Here is a 17,364-nt window from a genome sequence, read left to right as displayed (position 1 = left end):
ATGGCATGGTTCCGGCGGGTCGCTCTTTCTAACACTGGACCCAGTTCAGCACAGAGATCCAAGAGCAATGCTCTCGGGAGCCTGAATCGGCTTATTAACCAGTCATCATCATGGGCCAAGAGATCCTGGTGATCTCGGAAAACACGTTCTCTCCTGATTCTCCGGTTCGCAATGTCTTCCAACAGTGCCAAAGCATCCATCTTGCAACATTAAGCCCCTGTCATCACCAAATTTAAATAGTTACAATCAGCCTGATTGCCTCACACCTTGTCATAATCAGTGTTAACATTGGTGAATATATCACCTTGGTGATCACTGGGGAGGAGAATGCGTTGGTGGGCAAATTGATTATATGTTGATAGGAGATTTATTTTTCTTAGCGTTCTATTTATTTGGAAGGTCCTTAGGCTGTGTGGTTATAGCTCACCTGTGCAGCATATAACACTGCTGTTATGAATCCTTCTTATACTTTATAGTATATCTATTCTCTATCTATTAATATTTGATATTTAGGGAAATTAGATGTGGAAGAGTGTAGCAGGACGCATAGACAGCGGAGACGGGTTATGAACTCTTGCCGGGTTGAAGTCATGCACGCTGACCAGTGAGCCGAAATCACATCTGCGGTCATACAGCCAGAGCGCAAAATTAATTGGAGACATGGTGACAGGACCCCACGCTGCCACAACAGGACTCTGGATGCAGTGTGTTGTTAATTCCCCACCTCTCCATCTGTGTCGCCAATTCCCCCAGCCTCCAAAACCAGCGTACGCATGGGTCAGAGCTGCCGTGAAAGACCGCACATTTTCACGTCAAGTTTGTTTTTTATAAATCACAACCTTTGCGTGAAAAGAGGCGTACGCCAGTTTCAGGCCCCATTTTGTGCGTACGCAACGGTTATAAATGAGACCCCTGGGCACACTGACAGCTGATTGTATCCAGTACTTCAGTTTTGATTCAGCCATGTTTGTGCTAATCAGCTGCGTGTTGGCAAGATCTTGTCCACTGTTTTTTATTAATGGCAAAGTTGTATCATTTCCACAGTCAATCAAACTCTAGCTGTTGATTCTTTGTTTCCAACATGGTGATTATGGGGGGTATTTCCCTATCTTTAATCAAGAGCAAAATTCTTTGCTTTGAGAGCAAAATTTCTAGTTTTTATGCTCAAATATCATTTAACACTCTCTCAAAGCTCGGCTCTCTCAAAACTTCTGCTCTTGGATATTTTTTCCTCTCTCTTGTGTTGCTGAATGAGCTGTCTGTCAAATGTCCTACAGCCAAAAGAATACTGGATAAATTGAGCAAATCGTCAGAGTCTTCTTCAGGGCGCGCTTGTTTTACTTGATACAGTGACTCCAGACTTTTTTTTTTTGACACCAAAGTTTGTCATTTTATGCTTTTCCTCTTTACTTTTAAAGCCGCAACTTATTTGTCAGTAATATTGTAACTCATTGGACCTCTCGTAAATCTATGTAAATGTAAATCGTAAATCAACCATGAGACCAAAACTGGAGGGAAGGGGAGGGGAGGGGGGAACGTCGGAGAATAGAAAAGTCACTGTGAGAAACACCCTGTTTAGCGATTAATGTTTTGCTACCAGCTTTAGCACTAAACACCACACAGCTCATCTAGTTCCAGCAGAGTCCTGTGTCTGCTTCACTGCTGCTGAGTAAAGTGAAGGGAGCTAACCTTAAAGCCAGCTGCACTTTCTAATCTACTTGCTGAACAATAAAGGACACTAGAGCCCACAGATAGTGTGTATATATATGTATAATTTTGGCCCGCCCTTCAGGCCCCAGGCCAAATGTAGTTGCCAACCCCTGACATAAAATGTAGATAATAAAGTTCTGCATCAGTGTGGCTGACTAAGCATTTGATTTTGTTTAACAATTTCTCCAAGATCTGACATGGAAGCAGATCCTGTAGGAATAATAGGATTAAAATGTTGGAAATGAAATAAATTGTAGTTGACAAATTCTAACAAGGCTGACATTATGGTAATGCATCTCAATTACTCAACACTATGATTAGTACACTGTGATAGTTCTGCTACATATTTACCCATATAGTAAAAGGCATGAAGGCATACCAATAACATAATGCTTACTAAAAATTGCTGGTCTAGGTTATCCATACATTTACTGATGATCCCAGTTAGGTACCAATTTACTGAGTGCACTGTGTCAAGTAAAACAAGTGCACCCTGAAGAAGGTGCCGACTATTTGCTCGATTTATCTAGTACTCTTTTAGCTGGAGGAACGTTTGACATACAGCTCATTCAGCAACCCAAAAGAGAGGAAGAAATATCTAAGAGCAGAAATTTTAAGAGCGCAGAGATTGCATCTGAGTGTGAGGGAATGAGACCAAGCTTGATCACAGATTTGAACCTACATCACTAAACTTGAGAAGAGGAGCAGAGTTTTGAAAGGAAGAACGATATATTTGAGAGCAAGAGGGGACTTTTTGAGTGTGAGAGCACAGTTTTGAGAGAGAGCAAAATGATATTTAAGCGTGAAAACAAGAAATTGTGTTAGCAAATCAAACAATTATGCTCTTTATTAAAGATAGTGAAATACCCCCAGAGGTGATCTTTAATAGAAGTTTGTACTAGTCATCCGTAGAGATGGGAGGCACCTTGTGGCTAGTTAGCTTTAGCTGCTGAGTAGCTATAGATAAGACTTCTTCTATTTGTTGGCCATGACGTGACTCTGAGAAGATTGTAAAAGTCTTGAAATATAGCATCCAACCAAATTTACTACAAAATACAGTCCCAGTGTTTAATCAGTATCCATTATAATGCGTAACCGCTGCCAAGAAATTTGAGTAGAATGACAAAAATATTGGCAGAAAAATGCAAGCAGAGGAGAGAGCAAAGCAGCAAAGCGTCAGCAGGAAGCAGGAAACTGTAGGATATTAAAGTTTAAATGAGTTTTAGATTTGTGACCACTTGCGAGAACCACAGGAAACATCACACCATTGTAATTTGCTCCAAAAGTCCCACCATTTAGCTATGATATGTAACTAAAGGCTGTGATTTGATGTTCAGTCATCCTTAAACATGTTAAAGTTCTTTCTCCCTCAGTGGGAAATTAATCAGTTTAAGATAAGTAACATGTAACATAAATGCCACAGCGGTGGAGCGTAAGTTGAACCGAAAGTGGACCGACAAGGCAAGATACAGAAGTATGCAGTAAACCAGGGTTTAATTCAAGGAACAAGGTTAACTGACACAGACTAGGACACAGGGAAAACAGCAACAATGATCTGGCAATGAGTAACAGAAACCAAGAAGTATATATACTGAGAATGACTAACAGGGAACAATTGAAGTGCATGAGATAATTGAATCAGGTGAGTTTAATCAGGAGCAATGAGCACAGGACAAACAAGGGTGAGACTCTACAATAAGACAAGAAACCGAAAACAAAAGACCCAAGGACAAAAGAAACTAAGGAGCAGAATAACACTGAGACAAACACCATTAACCATGACAAAAAAGAAACCAACATGCCAAAAAACCTCCTGAGGAATGGGTTTCAATCAGAGAGCAGTTTTTAAAACCATATCATTCCAAAACTTGAAGCGAGATTCCTTTATTAGCTGTTACTGTCTCTGTCTTGTAGCAATAATTAGCAGCCTTTCTTTGCCGGCACTCTGATCCCTGACAACCCTAATTTGATCTGTGCTCAGCCTGAACTATGAATTTGCCGTTTTACTGGGCTCCATATTCAAAACTAATTTTCTGTGCTCCTGATTTCCCAAATCATAGCTTGAGGTATGAAAAATAGGGGAGCCCACTGCTGCCAGGGGAAGTAAAAAGCTTAATGAGCTGAGCTGCTACAGGCAGTTACTGTTATTATGATCTTGAATCTCAGCGCTGGTGCTGCCGACTGTAGCAGGTGGAAAGCCGTCATGTGAATATTTTATTAAAGAAGAGAATTCAATGAAAGGAAAAAAAGAGAGAGAAAAAAAGCAAGGTTAAGGTTTTTATAGAGAGTTAATTAACAGAGAAGAATTTGGCAACTGGGTCCTCAGCAGAGCTGTGAACTTGTAACCTGAATGTTTAAAACTCTTCAGCTTCAGTCTCTCCTCAGCTTCTCTTTCTGTGCATTAGATATCCAAATCAAACCACTTCAGATTCAGTCATAGAAAAGAAAAAAAAAAGGAAAACAATAAACAAACAAAAATACCCACTTTTTTCCTATTCTTTAATTCCAAGGTTTTACATAAAGAGAATATAAACATATAACCCCCTACAAAGTTTTAAATGAAGTAAACACAACCTCAGTTGAATAACAACACAACATATTATGCCATCTCATTATTTATTTGACAAAAATGGAACCAAAATGCAGAAGCAGAGCGTAGAATTCTTTTCCCACCCTAAAGTCGACATTGATTATTTACTGAAGGAATGAAGAGGGTGAAAAGTGGCCATGTGCTGTTAATCAGAGCACATGGTTAATTAATTGTTATCAGTGTGATCACCTCTATTAAACAGAGGTTTTGACAATTTGCTGGACTGGACTATTCAGATGTGCTACAGGAGGACTGTGGAACAGATTTTATCAGTGACGCACCCCTAAACATCCATTTTGTATCCTGTTTGTACAATGAACTCTCTAGCGAATAAAAGTTAGTTCTACTTTGTGTCACAGCTGAGTCCAGCCGTCTGAGTGAGGTGAAACAGGACCCAAATAGCAGACGTGAACACTGTTGAAAACAGAACGATTTTATGATATACGGGGATCTGAGCGGTCCGAACTGGGGAGGGTCCGGGGTTTCTGGATCTCTGGGAGGAGAGGAGAATGGTAAGTGGCAGTCCTGATCAAACAATATCCAGTGATCCAAGCTTAGTGGGCGGCTTACTGTATCCAAGTGGAAATCCAGAATGGAGGGAGAGGTTGCTGCTGCTGAACCTGAGCTGGAGGAAGGTAGGGCGAGCAGGCAGGTAGGTGAGGTAATTGATGGTGATCGGAGGAGGAAGACTGGAGATGGAGGCGTACTGGAAACCCAGAGCAGCAGGGCAATGCTAGAGGAGGGAAAGCAGGCAAGGCAAGGTCAGAGCACTTGACTGGAAGCAAAGGTAATACTGGTGCCGGCCTGATTTACCACGGGAACAGTGAGATAATCTGGTGAGGTCTGGTTGCTCCTGCAGTCCTCATAAAGGGAGGCTTGATGAGGGTTGATGGAACACAGCTGTGGAGGCAGGAGCAGACCGGACTCCGCTCAAGGCTTACTGAAGCCAGCACAGCCCCACCTAAAGCTCAGGAAAGGGAAGGACAGGCAGCAGAACCGTGACACTTTGGCTTTTGTCTCATCTCGTGCTCTGTTCTTTTCTCCATTTCTTTTCCTCCTTTCCTCTGATAATGTCCTCTTGCATTTCTGGCACTCTGCCACGCTGCACATTCAGCACCCGGTGTGTTGATATCCAGTTTATTGATGTCCAGTTGCTAGTATATGATTCAGTGTGAAAAGTGGAAGTCAACTGTAGATTGAGTCCCAGATGAAAAAGTTGTGAAGTGCTGTTTCTCAGCCTCGGCAAGCCCAAGGGCAGCAAAAGCTCAGAAATGTAAAAAATATAAATGTAAAATACATATTACATATCATTTACAGAAATGTAAAACATTTATTACATGAGTATTACCGCATGAGATGACATCAAAATATGAACTGCTCTATATTCTAACACAAGGACGCAAAGATGCAACCTGTGGCCACAACACTGAAACCTTAATTACATTTCCTATAGATCAGGTTTATACTTTGTATTTGTAGGAACTCTGTGGTTAAAACTAAGCATTCTAATATTGTCTTATATTGCATTTACATTTTACATTGCAGTCATTTAGCAGGTGCATTTATCCAAAGCAACTTACAGTGCTTAGGCAGTAGCATTAAGGCATTAAGGCACTTGTCTACGGACCCAACTGGAAGGTGTTAATATTCGTCCCCTGGGGGAATTGAACTCTGGTCTCCCACACAGGAGGCAGATACTCTGCCAACTGATTTAAAACAATTAATTGTTCAGCCCTATCATGAGCCATTTTTAACATCCTCAAAATGCGAGGATGTTTGTTCCAGTGTAGAATGGGCTGTGAACACCAGATCAGCTCCATAAAGCACACACAGTTCGGATTATACTGCTTTTTCACTGGACGCATTTTACAGACTTTCTGAAGACCCAGAATGAAACAGAGCTCTGGGACATGCTGAATGTGTGATATTTAAGCGTAATTCCACTGGATTTATATGCAAAAAGTTACATTGCTCTATCTTATGTGGTTGCAATTCTGCAGGCATTCAAACATTGATATGCACCGGTGCTCCCAGAGTGCAAAAATCCCACATCTCATAGCTGCATCTGTAGGCCTCAGTCATTGCGTTAAATGTTAACGTACAAGTTTATTAGACACTGCCTGTATGCAGACTTTCATTAATACTGTGGCTAGATGCAATTACTGCATAAGTAAAATACCATCAGTCCCAATAAAGTCATAATTGCAGATACATTGACAACTTGGTCCAGTGTAATGTAAAAACTGTCTTAACATCTACAGAACCCCACGGCAATGTATTTCATCCTCTGATTGGATTTATATTTAATGGTTAAACAAATTTGAATAGCTTGTGGCATATTAATCCCAATCCTAAAATCAACGTGTGCATCAGGTCTATGGAGCTCTGAAAGTGCCAAAAAGATTAAATGAATAAGTGAGCTCTTATAACAAAAATTTGTTTTGAGCAATGTTTACATCAAAGTGTGTAAGTTCAGAAATAAACAAGGATGCAATTATACATTAAACATCAATGTAAAAGACAATACAAAAAAAAAGTTGAAAGTCTGTAGTTCATTCCTTGTATCTCCAACTATAATCAGATTCATTAAGTGGCACATTAACAATTAAACACTGAAGAACTTGCTGGGTGGGGGAGTTATAAAAAACAAATGGCAAATACTGCCATGAACATGCAACAAACCAAATCTAGCACACAAGCATCTGTGGTGAAAGCAAGGTTTTTATTTTTATGATTGGCCCAAATACTTTGGCCTCAAACATCCTGATGAAAGACTTAATTTGTATTTAATGTAGGACTTTTCGCTTGAAGTGAAAAAACCTTGCAAGGGCAAAAAAAAAAAAAAAAAAAAAGATTGAACTAGGTTTTCATCAGGGACAGTGTCTGCAGTGACTCACACACTTAAATCTCACTAATGAGCTAACCTTCTCCCTTGTGCATGCTTACTGGTTGACAAACAAGGAAGGTAAATCTGACTATACTCAAGTTTTGATAGGCCACATGAGTACTAAACATTTTTAATATAAAGCACAGCATTTCACAAAAATCAGAGAAAAGGAGAGTAGTCCACTTCTTCATTTGCTGCATGGTATGTTGATGCTTTCAGCTGTACAATCCAAAAAGTTTCCCATCATAGCAACCTTTTAAGATGATCACCTTGTGACAAAGTGGGTGAGTCCACACCATTTGCCAGTGTTTCACATAATTTAAACAGCCCATACCTGTTTAAATTTATTTTAACAATGTTAGCTTCATGGTTGTTCAGTGGTCAGCAGACACTATTCTGGGTTTGTTTGTGCTAATATACAGCTAATATACATAAACATCTGTTTAAAGCAATACTCAGACCAGTAGTAATACATTTAGTTCTGTTTATCTGGTTAAAGCTGTTTTGATTATTAAGTATTTAATTTGTTTGTGTTACTCACCATACTTGCCATGTGTTTGTTACATCCCCTGGCCTTCAGCCTGGGAATGTATGAATTGAGTGACTGATGACCTGGAATTAGACCCAGCTGGGGTGGCACGCCTCCCCTGTCATGGATTGGACAGCGTCGTTCCCTCCGGATTTCCTGAGCGCCGCCCGCTATTGGATTGGACGGAAAGCACCACACCTCCGCCAGCCTGGCCCAATCGGACCGCTGGGGGAGCCATAAGAGAGAACTGCCATCGTCAATCGGGGCAGCTGTGGTTCAGTGGAATCGCAGTGTGCCAAGCTCTGGGATTGTGAATAGACGCTGGTCTGAACTTTGGTGTGTTTGTGGTAAAACCCTTGCGGTTGTGTTAAGCTTTGAGATTCCCTTGGTTGGTTGTTTGCACGATTGTGCTAGTCCTTCAGAGTTGAGAAAAGACACTCCTCTTGTGTGATTATTTTGAGTTTGTATAGAAGATTTTGGTTTCTGTTTAGAAGAGTTTTGTTGTTATTTCTTTTAATAGACCCTTTTGGTTTGTTTTATGAAATCCTCGTTAAAGAGTTGAAACTTGTTTTGTTTGTTATTTTGGTTAGCAGTATTTACCTAATTAAGGACACCTTTTGTTTAATCATTTGTTTATTTTGTTAGCAGACCGGATATATAACCTGAGAAAGGACACCCTTGGTTTGTATTTGTTTTGTTGAACCCGATTTTGTATAATAAATTATTGTTGTATTTATATATCCTCCCGTTGGTCTGGTTCGTCAATTTGTTATCGTCCCTAAACCCTTAGACTTGAGAACGGGACGTAACAGTGTTCCTGGAGCAAAAGGAGGAGAAGCACATCACTTCCTGTATTTATAGGGTTTGTACTGATTAATGATGTCACTGGAAGGGATCGAGTATGGGGGGGAATTGATTATGTTTTCTTACAGGAATTGTTTAATTTTCCATTACCTAGTTGTGTACCAGGATTCAATTAATAATAATCGTTATTAATGCCACTGGTCACACAGCCTACAACACACCACTCTGATAACCCTCTCAATGACCTCCAGCACAACTTTTAATAAATTTGGATTGTTTCCCACTTGCATACAATGTAATGCCATGGACCTGGAGAGGCGTGATTGGGAGGAATGGCACCCCTGATCTAAATCCGAGTGGTGTTTTGTTGTTGGACTTTTGTGCTCGTCATGGATTGTCCATAACGAACACAATGTTCAGGCATGAGAGTGTCCACATGTGCACTTGGCACCAGGACACTCTAGGGCGCAGTTCGATGATCGGCTTTGAAGTTATATCGTTGGACTTGTGGCTGCATGTCTTGGACACTATGGTGAAGAGAGGGGCAGAGCTATCAGCTGATCAGCACCTGGTGGTGAGTTGGCTCAGATGGTGGGGGAGACTGCCGGTCAGGTCAGGCAGTCCCGGGTGAGACGGGGGACATTGAGTCTGAGTGGGCTGTGTTCTGTGCCTCTATTGTCGAGGCAGCAAGCCGCAGCTGTGGCCTTATGGTCGTTGGCGGTAACCCCCAAACTCGTTGGTGGACACCAGCAGTGAGGGATGCCGTCAAGCTGAAGGAGTTCTATCTGGCTTTTTTGGCCTGTGGGACTCCAGAGGCAGCTGATGGGTATCGGCGGCCTAAGTGGAGTGCAGCTTCAGTGGTCGCTGAGGCAAAAACTCGGGTATGGGAGGAGTTTGGAGAGGTCATGGAGAATGACTTCCGGATGGCTTTGAGGAGATTCTGGCCCACCATACCGCAGCTCAGGAGGGGAAAGCAGTGCTCCATCAACACTGTGTACAGTGGGGATGGGGGGCTGCTGACATTGACTCGTGATGTTGTGAGGCGGTGGATGGAATACATTGAAGACTTTTTCAATCCCACCAACACGTCTTCCAATGAGCTTGGGGACCCTGGTGTTGGCTCTCCCATCTCTGGGGCTGAGGTTGCTGAGGTGGTTAAAAAGCTGCTTAGTGGCAGGGCCCAGGGGGTGGATGAGATCCGCCCAGAGTTCCTTAAGCCTCTGGATGCTGTAGGGCTGTCTTGGCTGACACGCCTCTGCAGCATCGTGTGGACATCGGGGACAGTTCCCCTGGACTGGCAGATTGGGGTGGTGGTCCCCCTTTTCAAAAAGGGGGACTGGAGGGTGTGCTCCAACTACAGGGGGATCACACTCCTCAGCCTCCATGGTAAGGTCTATTGAGAATAGGGCTGGGACTGACTGTAAGCAGGCCTCTATATTGGGAGAGTTTACGTTATTTTTTTAATGCTTCATTGAATAAAAGGGGATTTGAAAGTGAGATTACATAGAATATTGGGAGGGAAGAGAGACTTGCTGTGAGTAGTTCTGTAGTTGTTCAATCACCTGGTTAGTTTGTGGCTTTTTGTAGATATCTAGAAAGGCAGCCATGCCCTTTGTGGGCAAGTTTATAAAATATTAGAGTTTTATTCAAAGAAAGATTGTTGGTCTTCAAGGTGGCGATGGGCATTTTAAGTGACTTCTGAAGTCAACTAATAAGGTCAGTTACAACTGATTAGTCAACTAGCTGGGACACCATCATTAATGAATTGAAAAATACTTGATTCCCAGTGGGGAATTATAAAATGCATGTAAAATGTGAACTGTAAAATTCCTGGGTCAACTGTGTCAAGGAGCAGCTCTGTACAAGGTGAGCTAAACACACCTCCACACGAGCATTAGCTACAACAAAACCAGTCATTTTCTTTAATCTTTCTGTCTGGTCTTGTAGCTCCTGGAGCACAACATTGTTATGGCTGTTTAGTAAATGAGTCCTCATCATGTTGGTGGAATGTGGTCAGTTATATTGTGCATTTCAATTTTTTGTCCAGTTGCCTTTTGCAGTAAATAGATTCAATACTGTTTTCCAATAGATTCAATACTGTTTTCCAAACTGTGTTTTCTCTCCATTAAAATATGTCTATATCTGGTTTAAAAGGAAAAAACAAAAGAAAAAAAAATATCAGCCATAAAGAACATTAAATATACTCTCTGGATAGAACAAATACCTCAACTAAAGTTTAAATCTAAAATCACCACTATGGTTTTACGACCCTGTCTCAAAAACAAGGGGAATAGGGGTCGACAACAAAACGAGCCGGACCAAACTTAAAGATATATACAATAATTTTAATACAAATCCAGGTTCAAATACAAAAAAAATAAATAAATAAATAAAAAAAATAGAAAAACAAAAGTGTCCATTGTTCGGGATATCTTGTCCGGTTAAAGTGAAATGAAAACCAATTAACTAAAGGTGTCCTCAATTAATGTAATAATTAACTTTAACAGTTAACATGAAAACACCAAAATAAGATGGTTCTCTTTACTTATACAACTTTAGAGCAAAAATATATTATTCCAAAATACTATACAAACCAAAATCTTATTACTCTTATTAATCTTCTTACTTTTACCCTAATGGAGCTTTTTGTATAAGTCAAACCAAAATCAATACCAGTCGGTAGACTATAAAACAAACCAAAATGCTATTCAAACTACAAACAAAACTCAGCTATAAAACTTAACCCAAAGCTACTCACATCCGATGAGAAAGGAAAGGATACTTATTATTTACCAATGAAAGACCAAAAGGTCCGATTTAAACTCTGGTTCAAAAATTATTATTTTTTTTTAAAACTTTTTATAACTTTATTGTTAATAACTTTATTGTTATTATCTTTTTTTAAAAAGTAAAAGTCACAAAGACCGGGAGGGTCTGGTGGGCAGAGTGGCCCTGCTCATGAACACAAGCTGCACATTGGATCGTTTTTTTAAATGCATCCCACTATTTCAGAACAGACAATGGTTAAAAAAAACAACAAAAAAGAAAAGAAAAAAAGAAAAACTACTAAAACATTCAAATTTCCCTGTGGGGTTAATAAAGTATTTTTATGTTATTTTATTTACTTTCATGTCCTGTCTTTTCACACTTGCCATCACAAAAAAGAAAAAAAAAAAAAAAAATTCGTACATGTCCTTCACATTTTTAAACATGTGGATATGCAAGAACAACAACAACAAAAAAAAACCCCAAAGAAAACAAACAAACAAATATAAATAAATAAATAAAAAACACCAAAATATAAAGCAGAGAAAGAATAAACACCTTGTGAAGAAAACTGATCCACCAACTGAAAAAAAAGGCCTCCTCTTTCTCTTTGTGCCAACAGCATATTATTGATCAGTTATTGACATGTGTTCTAAGATCGATGTAGTGCACTTCAAAGGTCATTTTTAAGAAATCTTTCATTTGTCACTGCAGTACTGTTCAACTGTTCATCATTACAGGAACTTGATGCAGTTTAGTCTCCTCTGAAGACGGAGTCCAGTTATTTATATTTTAAGAATATCTGCCAGATTCAGGCCTTTACCGCACTTGAATATGTATCTTTAATAAATCTTACATTTTGTCTACATACACAATTTCAGGAGAAATAAAAGAGAATTTTATGGTATTCATGGTGAGTTCACACAGATAGAAACTTATTATTATTACTAATAGTGTGGTATATGATAAATTATGTCTACAAGATGATCTTTAAACTTATTTTAACCGTAAGACATAACATTAATTTTAAAACATTTTTAGCAGAACAAACAAAGCTATGTGCAAATCTTAGAAGGAAAAAAAAAAAAAAAAATAGAAAAACAAAAACAAAACAACTTTGAAGTCCTGTCACTCTGGGCTTTGCTTACCTGAAATAATCTTCAAAATTCAATCCATAACAAAAGAAATTTGAGAGACTTGTAAATGATGTTATGGATTTTTTTCTTTTGGGTATGCATGCAGGAAACAAATGGTTAACAAAGAAGAATGTTTCATCTTCTCTAACAATAAATCCTGTTCTACCCATTATAAGGAGAGGGAGCTTTGAGGGCCTCGAGCAGGTATGCTAATTTTTCCATTAAGCATCACACTGATAGTTCACATTCAATTTGTTTGCTTGGTGTCAAAGAACGACTTCATGATTACTTTGTTTATGCGGAAAGATCCATAATTACATTATAAGAGTATATAACTTCCTGTGGTCCTGAGAGGAACTGGCTTTGAATTGTCAAAATGGCATCCGTTAAGGAGTTGATGGTCAAGTACAAAGACTTTATTTTAGTCCTAGTCATGATATTTTCTAACCTTATAACCAAGTTATTCTGATTTTAACCTAAAATAAGTAATGTAACTGCCTGGCCTACAGGAAGAAAAAAAAGTAACAAAGACAAAAATAAAGCTTGCAAAATATTAATTTTAAAAGCTAAACTTAAACTGTGATCATTGATGATTCAAAGAAATATTTAAAATGACAAATTTCACATTTTCTTCCGCTTCTTTATTGTTTTACTGCTAGCTGAGCCTCCACTCCAAAGCTGAGTGCTGCATTAAGGGGGATGCAAAAAGGATAGGCAGTAGGAAGGAAAAAGATGAGAGGTAAAATGATAACAGAATAAAATGATGGGCAAGAGAAGGAATGAAGGTAAGACGGTATGGTTAAAGCTGCCGATTAAATTTTAATTTTGGGGGACAAAATGATGGAAATAAGGTAAAAGCTGTGAGAAAAAAAGTTACGAATGGTGGAGAACAGACTTGTTGAATTAGGCATTGAGATCTATTTTGAACTTCACACCAGCCATTGGTGATGTGTTTACACTTCATGCTTCATTGTTTTTGATAACTGGTATGACGAGTACGGGGATTTGTGAGCATATTTTGTCCTGAAATTTTTTTCCTTCTTCTTTTTTAAATTTAATATGATCATCATGTTTTAATAGCCTAGCTTTGAATAGTGATGGATTTTTGTTCATCAAGCACCAACCTGCCAAATATCCCCTCCATAATAATAGTCTAGATTGTAGTGTAGTTGCCATGACGTCTCCCTGGGTGACAGGCAGAAAACAGAGCAAAGCCTCCTTATTTAGGGGAGAATGGGCATCTTCAGGCTATGGCAGGGCCAGAAGAAGAGAACACAAAGAGCTGTGCAGATCACAGGTAGCAGTGTGGGTTGACACAATAGGTCAAGCTTCTCTAGTCGACTCAGTGTTTCACACATTTGTGTTGCTGCCAGTGTTTTTAAGTGAACAGAAAGAAATGTATCAGAGTTTCTTTTAGGTTTTAGTTTTTAATATAATGTGTTAACTTTCATACATTTTCTGATTTATGCTACTGTTTTAAACTTAAGAGATCCCAGCTTAACTGCAAATAGTTTCTGGTGTTATTGCACTGTTAGTAGAAAACATTCACGACTTTCTGCTCTGTAGGGATTTAAGAAAGGACTCAGCTCAGTAATCCTGTTGTTATCATTTTCAAACTGAACAGGGCTTCTCTCTGTGTCTGCTCATCTACTGGATTAGCATGATTACTGTCTGTCAGCTACACACCGAACAGCAGAATAGATTTCAGGGATTTAAGAACAAAACAACAGTTTTTATTGTTTGTTTTTGGTAGGAGCAAGTCAACCTACTAAATCTGCCAAAATTAACATTTTTGACAAGTATCTAGACAATTATTGATAATTAATGAAACTATTAATGTAAAACATTACCTACAAGGCACCACTGGAAGAGTCCTAGAACTAATAAATATACCCTAATATCAGTCTCATGGGTCTGTCTCTGTACTGTCTATTTTGAACAGCGATGACATGGACAGAGAAGATAATGAGGACTATCAACCCGTGCATTGTAGCTGGTGCGATGGGAACAAGGTCACAAGATGGCTGCCGTTGCCGTGGAGATTGTGGTGGTCCTTTGTCTAAGCAACTTGCAAGCAACAGCACATATGATACAGTAGAACAAAGGAATTATGTTCAAGGTCCCTTTTTGTGTCTAGATTAGTTAAAAGACAAATCAAAATGGTTGCGAGTACTGGAATTACAAAAGATGCCAAGTTAGACATGTTAGAAATGTTAGTTTAGCATACGAGAGCAATTCTTAAACATAATATAACTTGTCTAAAATAACCTTAATAATTCAACAACACAAACTGAAAGGAGAAGTTTGACAATTATAAATAAACTGCAAATCATTTACAGTAAAACTGACCATGCTTAGCCATGTTTTGTAAAGCTAATGCTGATACTAATCGCTAAAGCCCAGTATGTGTCTTTTGTTACCACAGTTCTTGGGAAACGGTTGGCCCTTGAAGAAAAAGGGGAGCTATCTAGCTAAATCCAGTTGTGTCCACTTCGCTTGAACTGGGTGTTCTTTAAAAGAAGGAGACTGGCCACTGATTCTCAGTTATCCATACATTTTCTGTATCACTTAATCCAATTAAGGATTGAAGAAGCTGGAGCCTATCCCAAAAATTAACAGGAGACCACTCATGCTTACACTCACTCCTTGGGCAAATTTAGAGTGATCAATTAGCCTAACATGCATGTCTTTGGACAGTGGGAGGAAGTGTTAAAGTGTTAAAAAGCACTGTATCAATGTTTTTATTAACAAAATACAAACAATAGTGATGGTATATTTTTGTGTTGCATGTTAAACTCTGACTGCAGTAGTCATTTCCTCTTTTGCTCTAACAGATATACAAAATTACAAAATCTTGCAAAATCTCATTGTTCCATTAGCACAGGTTTATGGGATATCATGCCAATTTCACACAGCTCACCAATGGCTGAAAACGGGATTGCACAGCTGGCCCCAGCAGCTTACAAAGCAGATGTGCGGACACTTTGTGGATTCCAAACAAAGGAAGGCAGTAAAGACTGTAACAAGAGCTATGAAGTTTGTAATATCTGTAATATAATGCCAGAGTAAAGTACTCAGACAACACGACAAATTTGTGAGTAGATGTGCCTGGACACCACGCTGAGGTAGCGTTACATGCTAACGTGAAACAGGTTGATGCGACTCAACAGACAATTGAAGAAGTTAACCTTTCTAAACTACCAGCGACCTCACAAAACTGACCAGTGGAACCTTCAGTCCCATGTACTGCATACCTAAGTCATGCATGACAATCACAAAGGGGAACTTATTGCAGCGTTACTTAAGGAGACTGAGTGAATGGGGAATGGGTGCAATGGATACCATTGTTGCACATGATCAATCAAACATGACAGACGCAGCAAGACTTGCAGATTTGAAGCACATAAAGTGTTTACACACAGTCTGAATCTTCCAGAAATCACTAAAAATACAATCAGTGATACTTTCAGTACATCACTGGTATGGGTTTTTATTTTTGTTCATAGTGGTGTCATTTCTTGGAGTATCCTCAAGTGGTTCATATTTCTATCATCAGCACAGGTTAAGCTAATAGGTTATAAAAGTCAATGGGCAATAATAACTTTCATAATAAAATCATGCCATAAATATAAAGAATATACAACAATCGGAAAATCACATTTTATTAAACACACAAAACATAGTCAACCCTATCATGATCCACATTTCTGCAATGCCATGTCTATGTTTATTGTATTCACCAAGACTTATTAAGCTCACCTGGGCTATCCCTAATTGTTTCTCTGTCTCCCCTAGCTCTCTCCAGTCTCTGTGAGATTATTGACAGCGTTGTTAGATGTCCAGCGTTCTTCCTATGTGCTTGTGTGTTTCTATGTTGCCAACCAAGTTCATGTCACTAGTTTATTTTCACCTTGCCTTGCCCACAATGGACCTCTTCTGCCTTCTGGATATCTGGACATCAACCCATGCTCTGACTCTTGACAACCGATTCTTGCCTAATCCTTAGTAGTGGCCCGTACACTGTAAATTTGGGCTGGCTGAGATTTGGCTGAGTGTCCCCAGGCTAGCATTGGTTGCTAAATATCCAAAAAAAGAAACAATAAAATTTGTAGCAACACACTTGTATTAATACTTCATAAATGCAACACAAGCAAAGATAATATACATTAAATGTATTAAACTGTACACATAAGAACACACCCTTCCAAATTATCAGAGCAATGGTTAGGGTTTTCTTCAGGACCTGCTATGTCGTGTCTCTCAAATCCACACCCCCAATTAGTCCTAGATAGTTTACCTATGACAGATTTTATAAGAAATCTCAGTGAACCAACACAGTAAAAAACGCTTTTTATTTAAGCTTTCTTGAGCATTGTGTCACCTTGTTTAAAGCCAAATACTGTAATATGTGCTTCGATATGTATTTATTTTCAATTTTAAACGTGACAATGTAAACAAGATCTCTAAAACCAGTATTAAACTTTTACTTTTCCAGACATCTGCTGTTTATCTCCACAACTTGCTCTTTAGTGCACATGATGAACGTGAACTGTTTTCAGTCACTTGCAATTTTCAGAATAAAGATCATGCTGTAGTATTTACTGTACCTCTCTTTCATCTCATCTGTCTCTTCCTTCTTTCCCTACAGGCTTCATCACTTGTTTTCCTTCCATCATTTCCCTTCTTTCACTTGCTGTTTTCCATCTTTACCATTACTACTTTTTCAGTAGTATAGCTTAGTTTAAACTAGTGGCGTACTCTGATTTTTCTTTCCCAGTCTCGAACATCTCTGTCCTGGAGCAACAAACACATACAAGAACCACCAACCTCATCAATACATAAAGTATACACCCACACAAAGGTGAGATCATGAAAGACGGGTTTTGTATTCCAATTATAAAATGTATTGTGAGCAACATAAAATGTAAAACACTCTTTAAAA

The 17,364-nt window shown here is 39.1% G+C and overlaps 1 protein-coding gene across 1 annotated transcript in view; it reads left to right on the top strand.

Annotated features, from left to right (window-relative positions):
• Nucleotides 1–17,364, top strand: part of LOC121651147 (kelch domain-containing protein 8B-like) — a 194,472-nt gene that overhangs the window by 101,332 nt on the left and 75,776 nt on the right. The window lies entirely within an intron of this gene.

Source organism: Melanotaenia boesemani, chromosome 13 (assembly GCF_017639745.1).
Source record: "Melanotaenia boesemani isolate fMelBoe1 chromosome 13, fMelBoe1.pri, whole genome shotgun sequence".
In the NCBI taxonomy this organism is placed as follows: domain Eukaryota; kingdom Metazoa; phylum Chordata; class Actinopteri; order Atheriniformes; family Melanotaeniidae; genus Melanotaenia; species Melanotaenia boesemani.
This window is presented reverse-complemented; position numbering and strand designations above follow the sequence as displayed.